The sequence below is a fragment of the Symphalangus syndactylus genome, chromosome 17, assembly GCF_028878055.3.
Source record: "Symphalangus syndactylus isolate Jambi chromosome 17, NHGRI_mSymSyn1-v2.1_pri, whole genome shotgun sequence".
Lineage (NCBI taxonomy): Eukaryota > Metazoa > Chordata > Mammalia > Primates > Hylobatidae > Symphalangus > Symphalangus syndactylus.
The window spans coordinates 99322899-99333954 of NC_072439.2; positions in this window are offsets into that span (position 1 = coordinate 99322899).

Genomic DNA, 11056 nt, shown 5'->3' on the forward strand with positions numbered 1-11056 from the left:
GGGATGTTTGGGGCACCTGTGAGCTCAGCCTTAATCAGCATCACATGCTCTTCAGAAACACTAGAAAATCACCAGGGTTTTAGGCAATCAAAAGCAATGCCATTGCTTTCTGTGTTATTGCATGCTCTTCTTCTTTTGGGGTGGGAGAGCAGAACTGGGACAACAGGGGCAGAAACCTGTTCATTCATTTCTCTGCTCATGCATTCACTCAGCAGATGCTAAGCACCTACTATACACAGGCCCTAGGGGTGCATAGGAACTGGATGAAGCATGGCCCAGAGGCTGCCAATGGTTCTCTGAGCTTCGCTTCTTTGACAACTTCGGGTTATGTATTAGATCTGTAACAAGAGGCTGGGCACAGTGGCTCACAACTCCTGTAATCCCAGCACTTGAGGAGGCTGAGGCAGGAGGATTGCTTTAGCCCAGGAGTTTGAGACCAGCCTGGGCAACACGACGAAATCCCATCTGTAAAAAAAAAAAAAAAGCTTTTTAAAATTAGCCAAGTGTGGTGGCACGTGCCTGTAGCCCCAGCTACTCAGGAGGCCGAGGTGGGAGGATCACCTGAGTGTGGGGTAGGGTGGGAGTCGAGGCTGTAGGGAGCTGTAGTTGTGCCATTGCACTCCAGCCTGGGTGGCAGAGTGAAACCCTGGCTCAAAAAAAAAAAAAAAAAAAAATCTGTACCAAGAGAAAGCCATTCACAAGGAAACGTATCTTTTTTCTAGCTCTTAATGAATAATGAGACTGGACAGCGACAGATCCTTAACTAAGTATGCTAACTCCATTGGTAGAGTTCCTATTTGTCCTTCAGAGTCCACCTACTTCCCCTGGAAAGCCTCTCCTCATATTTCTGGGCAGATGTGATCTCTCTGTCTTCTGGTCATCAGTAGCATTTGGTTGGTCCCACTCAACTGGCTGATGCCCATCTAGCACGATTTTTTACTGTGCCTGTTTTTTTTCTCCTTTAGACTGGTAGCTCCTCAAAGGCAGAGACTATTGAGGCACAAGAAGTATGAGACCATGCGGAAGTGGTCAGTATCCTGGCTGTGGGTCTGTATTAGTCTCTAAGTTTTACCATGAAGGGAAACTGGGTAAAGAATACAAAGGATCCCTCTGGGTTATTTCGTACAACTGCGGATGCATCTACAATTATCTCAGAAAGTTTCATTAGAAAAAGATGCATGGAATCATAACCTCAAAGTTGAAAGCAACTCAGGAGGTCACTTAGCCCTGTCATTCTCCAACATGTGAATTTCTGCGACTGCATCTCACCTACAGATTCACCCAGCCTCTTTTTCAAATTCTAGTAAGGGAGAATTCACTGTCTCATGAGAAACAGCATTACATTTTAAGACAATTTCATTTTGAGACAAAATTGGCCAGTCTATAACTTCCTCCTTGGGCCCACATGAATGCACTGGTCTCTTATCCCCATGACAACCGTTTGGGTATATAAAGGTGGTCGTTATGGCCTTCTGGGTCCCCTCCAGGCTGCAGGGTTTCAGTTCTCTGAATTCACCTCCACAATTTTGAGTTCTTGTATCATCCTGGAGTCTTTTTATCCGCATGCATGCACTTTTGTTTTTTTTTCAGACAGAGTCTCACTCAGTCGCCCAGGCTGGAATGCAGTGGCATGATCTCGTCTCACTGCAGCCTCTGCCTCCCAGGTTCAAGCAATTCTCCTGCCTCGTTCTCCCGAGAAGCTGGGATTACAGGCGCCCACCATGATGCCTGTATTTTTGTATCTTTAGTAGAGATGGTGTTTCACTATGTTGGCCAGGCTGGTCTTGAACTCTCGACCTCAAGTGATCTATCTGCCTCAGCCTCCCAAAGTGCTGGGATTACAGGCGTGAGCTACCACACCCGGCCTATCTGCATGTTCTTCATATGTTACTATGATCTGAAGCAGGATTCTGTTTCAGATCATAGTAACGTATGAACTTGCTAATGTAGTCCTTAACTGTATTCAAGCCAGTAGCATCAGTAGCGTTTTGGCCAGTAAAACACTACTGGTTTGAATAAAGTTAAGAACTACATTAGTTGGCCGGGCGCGGTGGCTCACGCTTGTAATCCCAGCACTTTGGGAGGCCGAGGCGGGCGGATCACGAGGTCAGGAGATCGAGACCACGGTGAAACCCCGTTTCTACTAAAAATACAAAAAAAATTAGCCGGGCGTGGTGGCGGGCGCCTGTAGTCCCAGCTACTCGGAGAGGCTGAGGCAAGAGAATGGCGTGAACCCAGGAGGCAGAGCTTGCAGTGAGCCGAGATTGCGCCACTGCACTCCAGCCTGGGCGACAGAGCCAGACTCCATCTCAAAAAAAAAAAAAAAAAAAAAAGAACTACATTAGCAAGTTCATACTAACTCTATACCATCGACTCATATTAAATGTGAAGTCCACAAAAACCTTTCAATCTTTTAGTTACACCAGCTGCACTCAAGCTCTGCTTCCCTTATGTTGGTGATTGTTGTTTTGTTTTATTTTGTTGACTCAGATGTGGGACTTTTTATTTCTCTATACCTGAATTCAAAGATCCATCAGCTGAAAACATGAGGGAATTAATTCTGTGTACATGCTGCGTGGGCTGGACTGCACCCATAGCAGTGTGCCCAGAGACGTATGAGTACTTCCAGCGCTGGCAACCCTGGGGTATTGCTCATTGTTGTCGAATAGCAGAATCAGTTTATTTTTATAACGACTATTGACTGTGGAATGGCTTAGCAGAACCTCCTGGGTTTCACAACTCTTCCGGCTCTATTACATATGCGTAACGATGCCAACCTGGCTCCCACCCTCTCTCCCCATCCCCATAGAGATGCCTACGGGGAACGAGAGCATCAGGTTAAGGCTCCGTGTTAAGCACCTGGGCTCAGGGAGACAGGGAGGATGTGTCTGTGGGACCTGAGAGTGCACAGCCATCTCACCCACAAATAAATGAGAGGAGAAGGCAAGGATTTCAGCCTGTTTGGAGCACAGTGGGAAACTTCACCTGCTTATGTAAAACCTGTGAGATTCAGCTCTTTCTGGGGAGGCACAAACTCAGTCTAGAGCCTCAAGCTTCATCTTACCCTGTGTTCTTTTCCTTTGCTTATCTCGGCATCAAAGCATTGTTGTATTGGCCCATGAGAGAGCAGGGGAAGTAGATCCCCATCTGTCCCCGCATTTAAACACCTGCAAATGCATTTGAACCAGGGCCTGAAGTAGAGGCAGGATTCTGACAATAGCTAAAGAGGAAGGGCACACCAAGAAGACAGGTCAGTTGTGTCAAGATTGTGGCAGGAATGGAATCCAGGATAATAGGAGCCTGGGAGGCCAAGGCTGCAGTGAGCCAAGATTGCACCACTGCACTCCAACCAGGGCAGCAGAGCAAGACCCTGTCTCAAAACAAAAACAAAAACCCCAAATGCATGCCTACATGATGCCTTCCTGAGTTCTGATGACTGTAATCTCTCTCTTATCTGTGTTTCTGTCTTCTGTCTGAGCAGAGCTATCATTTGCAAGCTCCACCATCCTGACAGGGTTCACAGAGGAGTGTTACACTTGGTATTGGGACTTGCCTCATGTGGACCCTATTTTGCCCCGCTTCCAGCTAGTCTATGTCTGTGGCCTACTGCCTGGTTTCCCCCAACATCCATTCTTCTCTTTTTCCATAGCAGTAGACATTTTAGCAGAGCACATGGTCACCCAAAGTAAATATGATTCCCAGGCTTCCCAGCTAGGTGTGGCCCTGTGACTAAGTTCTGGCCAACGGGATGTGAGGTGCCCACATGGGGAAGGGGCCTGTCCAACCTGGTTCCCTCCTGCCTGTCCACGGGTGGAATGTGGATGTGGTGGTGAGCTATGCTGAACAATGCACGTGAGGGCGACTATCTAGACACGTCAGAACAAGAAGAGAAAAGAAGCTTGAGCCTCCAATGACTTCGCTGAGCAGGGTCATTTTATCAGACTTCACTTAGTAAATACATGTGGTTTTTTTTTTTTTTTTGAGATGGAGTCTTGCTGTATTGCCCAGGCTGGAGTGCAGTGGCATGATCTCAGCTCACTGCAACCTCTGCCTCCCGGGTTCAAGCAATTCTCCTGCCTCAGCCTCCCAAGTAGCTGGGACTACAGGCGCATGACACCATGCCCAGCTAATTTTTGTATTTTAAGTAGAGATGGGGTTTCACCATATTGGTCAGGCTAATCTCGAACTCCTGAACTTGTGGTCTGCCCGCCTTGGCCTCCCAAAGTGCTGGGATGACAGACATGAGCCACCGTGCCTGGCCCACATCTATCTTTTTAAAACCACAGTTACTCTGGGTCTCTGTGCCATGTAGCTGAGCCTGTATCCTAACTAATACAGCATCCCACCCCACTTATGCTTGGCCTCCATGGGCTTCCCCCTCTCCGTGCCTCTCTACCCTCCGGCCCACTGCCTTAGCTCCCAGTTTCTTGCCTTGTCTCTCCTGCCTTGCCCTGACCCGACCTCCTGAGAGGCTTCTCTGGCACTGCCCCGACAGGCAGGCATGGCATGGGCAGAGTACGGGGGGTCAGGCTGGCATTTCCAGATTCTATTTGCTTTCAGCTCCAACCCTTGCTCGTTGGGTATTAGACACTAAGCACTTCGTGTCTCCTGAGCCCTCATCTCGTCAACTTGGTCTCCCAGTAACTTACTCGTAGCAGGCCCTGAATCAACGTGCCTGGATCCCCATCCCAGGATTCCTAGAGCTCCACAACGAGACCGGAACGGTGCCAAATGCTGTGGGCTCATTACTAGCTTTTCCCAGTTATTGAAGCCTATCCAGCTGGAAAACGCAATTGGATCAATAAATCAGCTTGCCAAATGCTTCCCAACTGGGGCTCTTCCAAGAAGTTTTTCTCTCCAGTAAAACAGGGAGCATTATGGCATCCAAGCCTACTCAGTCCCAGGCGCCTCAGCTTCCCTGAGATGAGCTATGCCCACCTACAACCTTGAAATGTTAAGTGACACACCCTGATCTGAGAAGAAAGACTTGGTTAGTACTGTAATTCTGGTAACACTTAAAAATAACTTCTCCTGGGGAACTGAGTGGGAAAATTGGCTGGGAAATACAATGGAACCCCTTAATTAAGCAGCTGATAAGAGGACAGGTGCACCCCCTGTGCTAGACTTTCTAGGGCGAGGAGAGCTGGAAGACTTGCTCCTGTGTACCAGAGGGCATGGTTTCACCTGTGGCATCAAATCTGGGGGAAAAGAGACCTGTTTGGGTGGGACTTTACCACCCTCTCTTCCAGTGACTACTGTGGGGAAGATGCAATAGACTCAGAAGTCATTGGATATAGGCCGGGTGCGGTGGCTCACTCCTGTAATCCCAGCACTTTGGGAGGCCAAGGCAGGTGGATCACTTGAGATCAGGAGTTCGAAACCAGCCTGGCCAACATGGGGAAACGCTGTCTGTACTAAAAACACAAAAATTGGTTAGGCATGGTGGCACAGGCCTGTAATCCCAGCTACTCAGGAGGCTGAGGCAGGAGAATTGCTTCAACCCAGGAGGTGGAAGTTGCAGTGCGCTGAGATTGTGCCACTGCACTCCAGCCTGGGCGACAGAGGGAGACTCCATCTTAAAAAAAAAAAAAAAAAAAAAAAGGAAATCATTGGATATAGAGGACAGAGCATCAACTCAGAAGTGAAAAAACCATGTCCCGAGTAGCAGCTCTGCACTTCCTGCTTCCTGGGTGGCCACAAGCAAGTCCCTGAAGCTTCCTGGCTCGTTCTCCTCATCGTCCTAGTGGGAGGAGGCGATGACGTGTTCTCTGAGCCCCTTGCAGTTGCAACATTCTGGGAGGCTGGTGCTTTTCCATGGTCATCTGCTTCATGGTTCCCTTCAGCAGCTCTCTGCCTTTACCCCAGCCTTGCTATCCACACTTTCCAATGACTCCTCACTCCTCCCTGCTGTCTGCTCCTCCTGTCGCTGAATTAGACATTCAAGCACACTCAGAGTTTGCCATAAACACAGAATCCCATGAACAGCAAACAGAGAGGGCCTGGAGGCAGATGCAGCACGGAGCCAGGTCGCTGTGAGCCAGGCTCCGTCGCTGCCTCTCGGGCCTGTTATTTATCGGCTCCTGCTCTGAGCCCAGCCCCCGTGCCGGAGTGTAGGGAAGGCAGGGAAAGGTGGCTGGGGTTCCTCTGTTCATTTCAGTCATTTCTTTAGGACTCTCGAGTTGTTTTCGTTCTATTTTTCCAGCCAGTTCCAAAGTCTTACCACACATCCTCACCACCTCATTCACTCATCGACATGGTCCTTCTCTTGTTTTTTTTTTTTTTTTTTTTTCCGAGATGGAGTTCTGCTCTGTCATCCAGGCTGGAGTGCAGTGGTGAGATCTCGGCTCACAGCAACCTCCGCCTCCCTGGTTCAAGCAATTCTCCTGCCTCAGCCTCCCGAGTAGCTGGGATTACAGGCACCTGCTACCACGCCTGGCTAATTTTTGTATTTTTAGTGGAGACGAGGTTTCACCATCTTGGCCAGGCTGGTCTGGAACTCCTGACCTCGTGATCTGCCCTCCTCGGCCTCCCACAGTGATGGGATTACAGGTGTGAACCACCGTGCCCGGTCCACGGTCCTTCTTTAATTCCTCTTTTTCCCACCTGACTGAATCATTGTAAGCTCTCCAATAATGGCTTATGAGCCAGTAATAATAGTGACTGGCTCCCAAAGGAAAGAGTATCAACATCATCAGTATCTGGATGCCGCCTGCCAGCTCCAAGCACACTTACTCGGGTTCTATGTGCCACGGCAACAGCTTGGCTTTATTTCATTAAATTCCTGTTTGCCCCCTGTGGCAGATGGCAAAAATAGCCACAATAGTTTCACCTTGTCTCATCAATAGGGGAGCCTATTTCCCCACTCCTTTTTTTTTCAAATTGTGATAAAATATATGTACCATAACATTTACCATCTGAACCATTTTAGCATGTACCATTTCATGGTATTTAGTACGTTCGCATTGTTGTGCCATCATCACCACCATCCATCTCCAGAACTTTCTCATCTTGTGAAACTGAAAGTCTGCACACATTAAACAGCCTCTCCACTTCCCCCTCCCCTCAGCCCCTGGCAACCACTATTCTAATTCTTGTCTCCAGGAATTTAACTACTCTCTATATGAGGTACCTTATATAAGTGGAATAATACAATATTTGTCCTTTGGTGTCTGGCCTATTTCACTTAGTGTAATATCTTCAAGGTCCATCTATGTTTTAACATGTATTAGGATTTCTTTCCTTTTTAAGGCTGAATAATATTCTGCTGTTTGTATACAACACCTTCTGTTTATCCATTTATCTGTCGATGGACACGTCAATTGCATCCACCTTTTGGCGACAGTAATAATGCTGCTGTGAATGTGTATGTCGAATACCTGGGTCCCTGCCTTCAGTCCCTGGGGTACACATCCAGAACTCGAATTGCTGGATCATATGGTGATTCTGTGTTGAATCTTTTGAGGATTCACCATTTTCCACAGCGGCTGCACCATGTGACATTTCCCACCAATAAGCATTCCAAGTTTTCCACATCCCTGCCAGCACTGATTTTCTGTTTGTTGTTGTTGTTTATTTTTTATTTGAGTTTTATTTTTTTCTGAGACAGAGTCTCACTCTGCCACCCAGGCTGGAGTGCAGTGGTGTGATCTCAGCTCACTGCAACCTCAACCTCCACCTCCTGGGTTCAAGCAATTCTTCTGCCTCAGCCTCCCAAATAGCTGGGATTACAGGTGTGCGCCACCACACCCGGCTAATTTTTGTATTTTTAGTAGAGACAGGATTTCACCATGTTGGTCGGACCGATCTTGAACTCCTGACCTTGTTCTGCCCGCCTCGGCCTCCCAAAGTGCTGGGATTACAGGCGTGAGCCACCGCGCCCGGCCTGTTGTTGTTTATAATAGCTATCCTGGTGAGTGTGTAGTGGTATCTTGTGGTTTTGATTTGCATTTCCCTAACAATTAGTGATGTTGAGATTTTCATGTGCTAGTGGCCGTTTATATATCTTCTTGGGAGGTTTATAAGTTCCCTACTCCTTGGGGAGTCTGAGCCACTAGAGTGACCAACCATCCTGGTTTGTCCAGAGCTTTATCAGTTTTTGTATTGAAACTCTTGCATCTTGGGAAACCCCTCAGTTCTGGGAAAACCGGGATAGTTGATCACCCAGTTGGCCTGTACCTTCCTTGATCAACAGAGTGCATTAGAAATGACAGTGTACAGGTTCCCAGCCTATGCCTCAAGGGGGCTTTGACGCTTCCTCCCTTGCTGCTCTTGGGAATCTGCTGCTGCATGAACAAGCCTGTGCTAGCCTGTGCTGGTTGATGAGAGACATGTGACCGGCCAGCCCATAACTCTTGCTAACAGCCTGCTAGCGGCCAGACATGTGAACGGGGCCATCCTCAATCATTCAACTGCCAGCCGACCTGCCAGCTGACTGCAGGTGCATGAGAGCCCAGCAGAACTCAGCCAAGCTGGCCCAGACCAGAAGACCTGCCCAGCCAGCCCACAGAACTGAGATCTAAATAAATGACTGTTGTTCTAAGTCACTATGTTTTGGAATGATGTGTTACTCACACAGGCCCACATAAAAGATGCTTTGGTCACTGTCCCCATAAGATCTTTGCTGTAGACAGGATACTCCTGCCCCACCATATTCCTATTCAATCATTCTTCATGAGAAAATCTTTACCTACTTTTTTATAATAGCCTGGCCACGGAAGCAGCCAAGAGACCATTCACTATCTGCCAAAAGCAGACAAAATCATTCCTCTCGTCCAAGCTCTTTGTCCTTCCCTCACCATCCACTTTTTACTGAACAAAGAGAGATGTGCTCATTAGATTTAGTGGCTGAAATGGCAGTAAGAGCCCTTTCTGCATACCATCGCCAGACACTGTTTCTGACAGGTTCGATTTTTCTCTTGCCTCTCTTTCTCTTCTTGATTACAACACATCTGGGAGAATTTCTGACTTGCTTGGAATGCTCCTTCTACAGTTGGCTGAAGCTTCTGTGACAGTACTCCTGTTCGGCCTGCATGGTTCCCTGCACATTTGTGATGGGGATGAACTGTTTTGACACAGGAGCCTGATCACTGCAGCCTCTGTGTCTGTTTCAGAGCTCTTCAGAGTGTCCCGCTCAGGAGGCTTGAAGTCAAGCAAGAGTCTCAGGAGTCTGCTTCTGAAGGAGATCTGCTTTCTGCTGGAAAGTTCCGGCTCTTAACCCTTGTCAAGAAACACTGAACTGTTACTTATTTTTTTGATAATGAGGGCACAAAATATGCAGAATATTTCTTTTTCCTTTTTTTTTTTTTTTTTTTTTTGAGACAGAGTTTCACTATTGTTGGGCAGGCTGGAGTGCAATGGTGTGATCTCGGCTCACCGCAACTTCTGCCTCCCAGGTTCAAGCGATTCTCCTGCCTCAGCCTCCCAAGTAGCTGGGATTACAGGCACGCGCCACCATACCTGGCTGATTTTGTATTTTTAGTAGAGATGGGGTTTCTCCATGTTGGTCAGGCTGGTCTCAAACTCCTGATCTCAGGTGATCTACTGGCCTCAGCCTTCCAAAGTGCTGGGATCACAGGCGTGAGCCACCACGCCTGGCCAGAAAGTTTCTTTTTCTTCCTCTATTCAGCCCTTGAGGGACCCCTTCACCTGCAAACTGGCTGCAGCACTGCCCTGGCCTCATGGACTTTGGATGGTGGAACTGATTCTTAGCCTCAGAGTGATAAGAATTCCATTCCACGGTTCTTTCCCTAGTCCTGGATCAAGAAAGATAGAGCCATACAAAGTCAGAATTTCAAGAACTTTAGAAATCAACTGTCCCAATATTGCCACATTACAGATGGAGAAACTGAGGGCCAGACATGCTCAAATTCTGGAAGTGACCTGCCCAAGGCTGCCAGCAAGGTGGTGATAGAGCCAGGCCTAGAACCATGGCCCTCTGACCCCCGGTTTGTACCATCTCAACTACCAATTGCTGCCTGCATTCTCCAGTTTTCCAGTAGTGCTTTGGTTGATTTTTGAAAAATGGATTAGGAGAAGTAAAAGGAAGCCAAGGGTTTTCTGCAGCCAGCCTGTTGGGCAGCAGAGCAGAGGGCAGTGCCGCCAAGGTGAGAGACCTTAGAAAGTCTCCTCCCATCTTCTCCTTGACGTGAGAATATCCATAGGACAGAAACTCAGAAAGGAAGGAGAACCAAGTCCTTCAGCCACGCCAGCATGTGACCAACTGTAAGGAGGAGAACACCTTCACCTCCTTATCTTTTAATTTTATTTAGTAAACACATTTCTTATGAATGGACACAACTTTTCCAGAGGAAAACCCCTTAAAGAGTAAATGTCTCTGTTTCTGTTCCTTTTTTTTATTTTTTTTTTGAGACGGAGTCTCACTCTGTAGCCCAGGCTGGAGTGCAGTGGCGCGATCTTGGCCCACTGCAAACTCTGCCTCCCAGCTTCAAGCAATTCTCGTGTCTCAACTTCCCGAGTAGCTAGGATTACAGGTCCCTGCCACCACGCCCAGCTAATTTTTGTATTTTTAGTACAGACAGGGTTTCGCCATGTTGGCCAGGCTGGTCTCAAACTCCTGAACTCGTGATCCACCTGCCTTGGCCTCCGAAAGTGCTGGGATTATAGGCGTGAGCCACCGTGCCCGGCCTTCTGTTCTCTTTTGACTCTTCTCAAGTTTTCATGTTGTGTAACCAGTGTGAATACTTTTCAGCTATGTTTTTTCTTTTCTTTTTTTTTTTTTTTTTTTTTTTGAGATGGAGTCTGGCTCTGTCGCCCAGGCTGGAGTGCAGTGGCGCAATCTCGGCTCACTGCAAGCTCCACCTCCCGGGTTCACACCATTCTCCTGCCTCAGCCTCCTGAGTAGCTGGGACTACAGGAGCACACCACTACGCCCCACTAATTTTTTTTTTTTTTTGTATTTTTAGTAGAGATGAGGTTTCACTGTGTTAGCCAGGGTGTTGATCTCCTGACCTCGTGATCCACCCACCTCGGCCTCCCAAAGTGCTGGGATTACAGGCGTGAGCCACCGTGCCCGGCCAAGCTACGTTTCTTCTTTAAT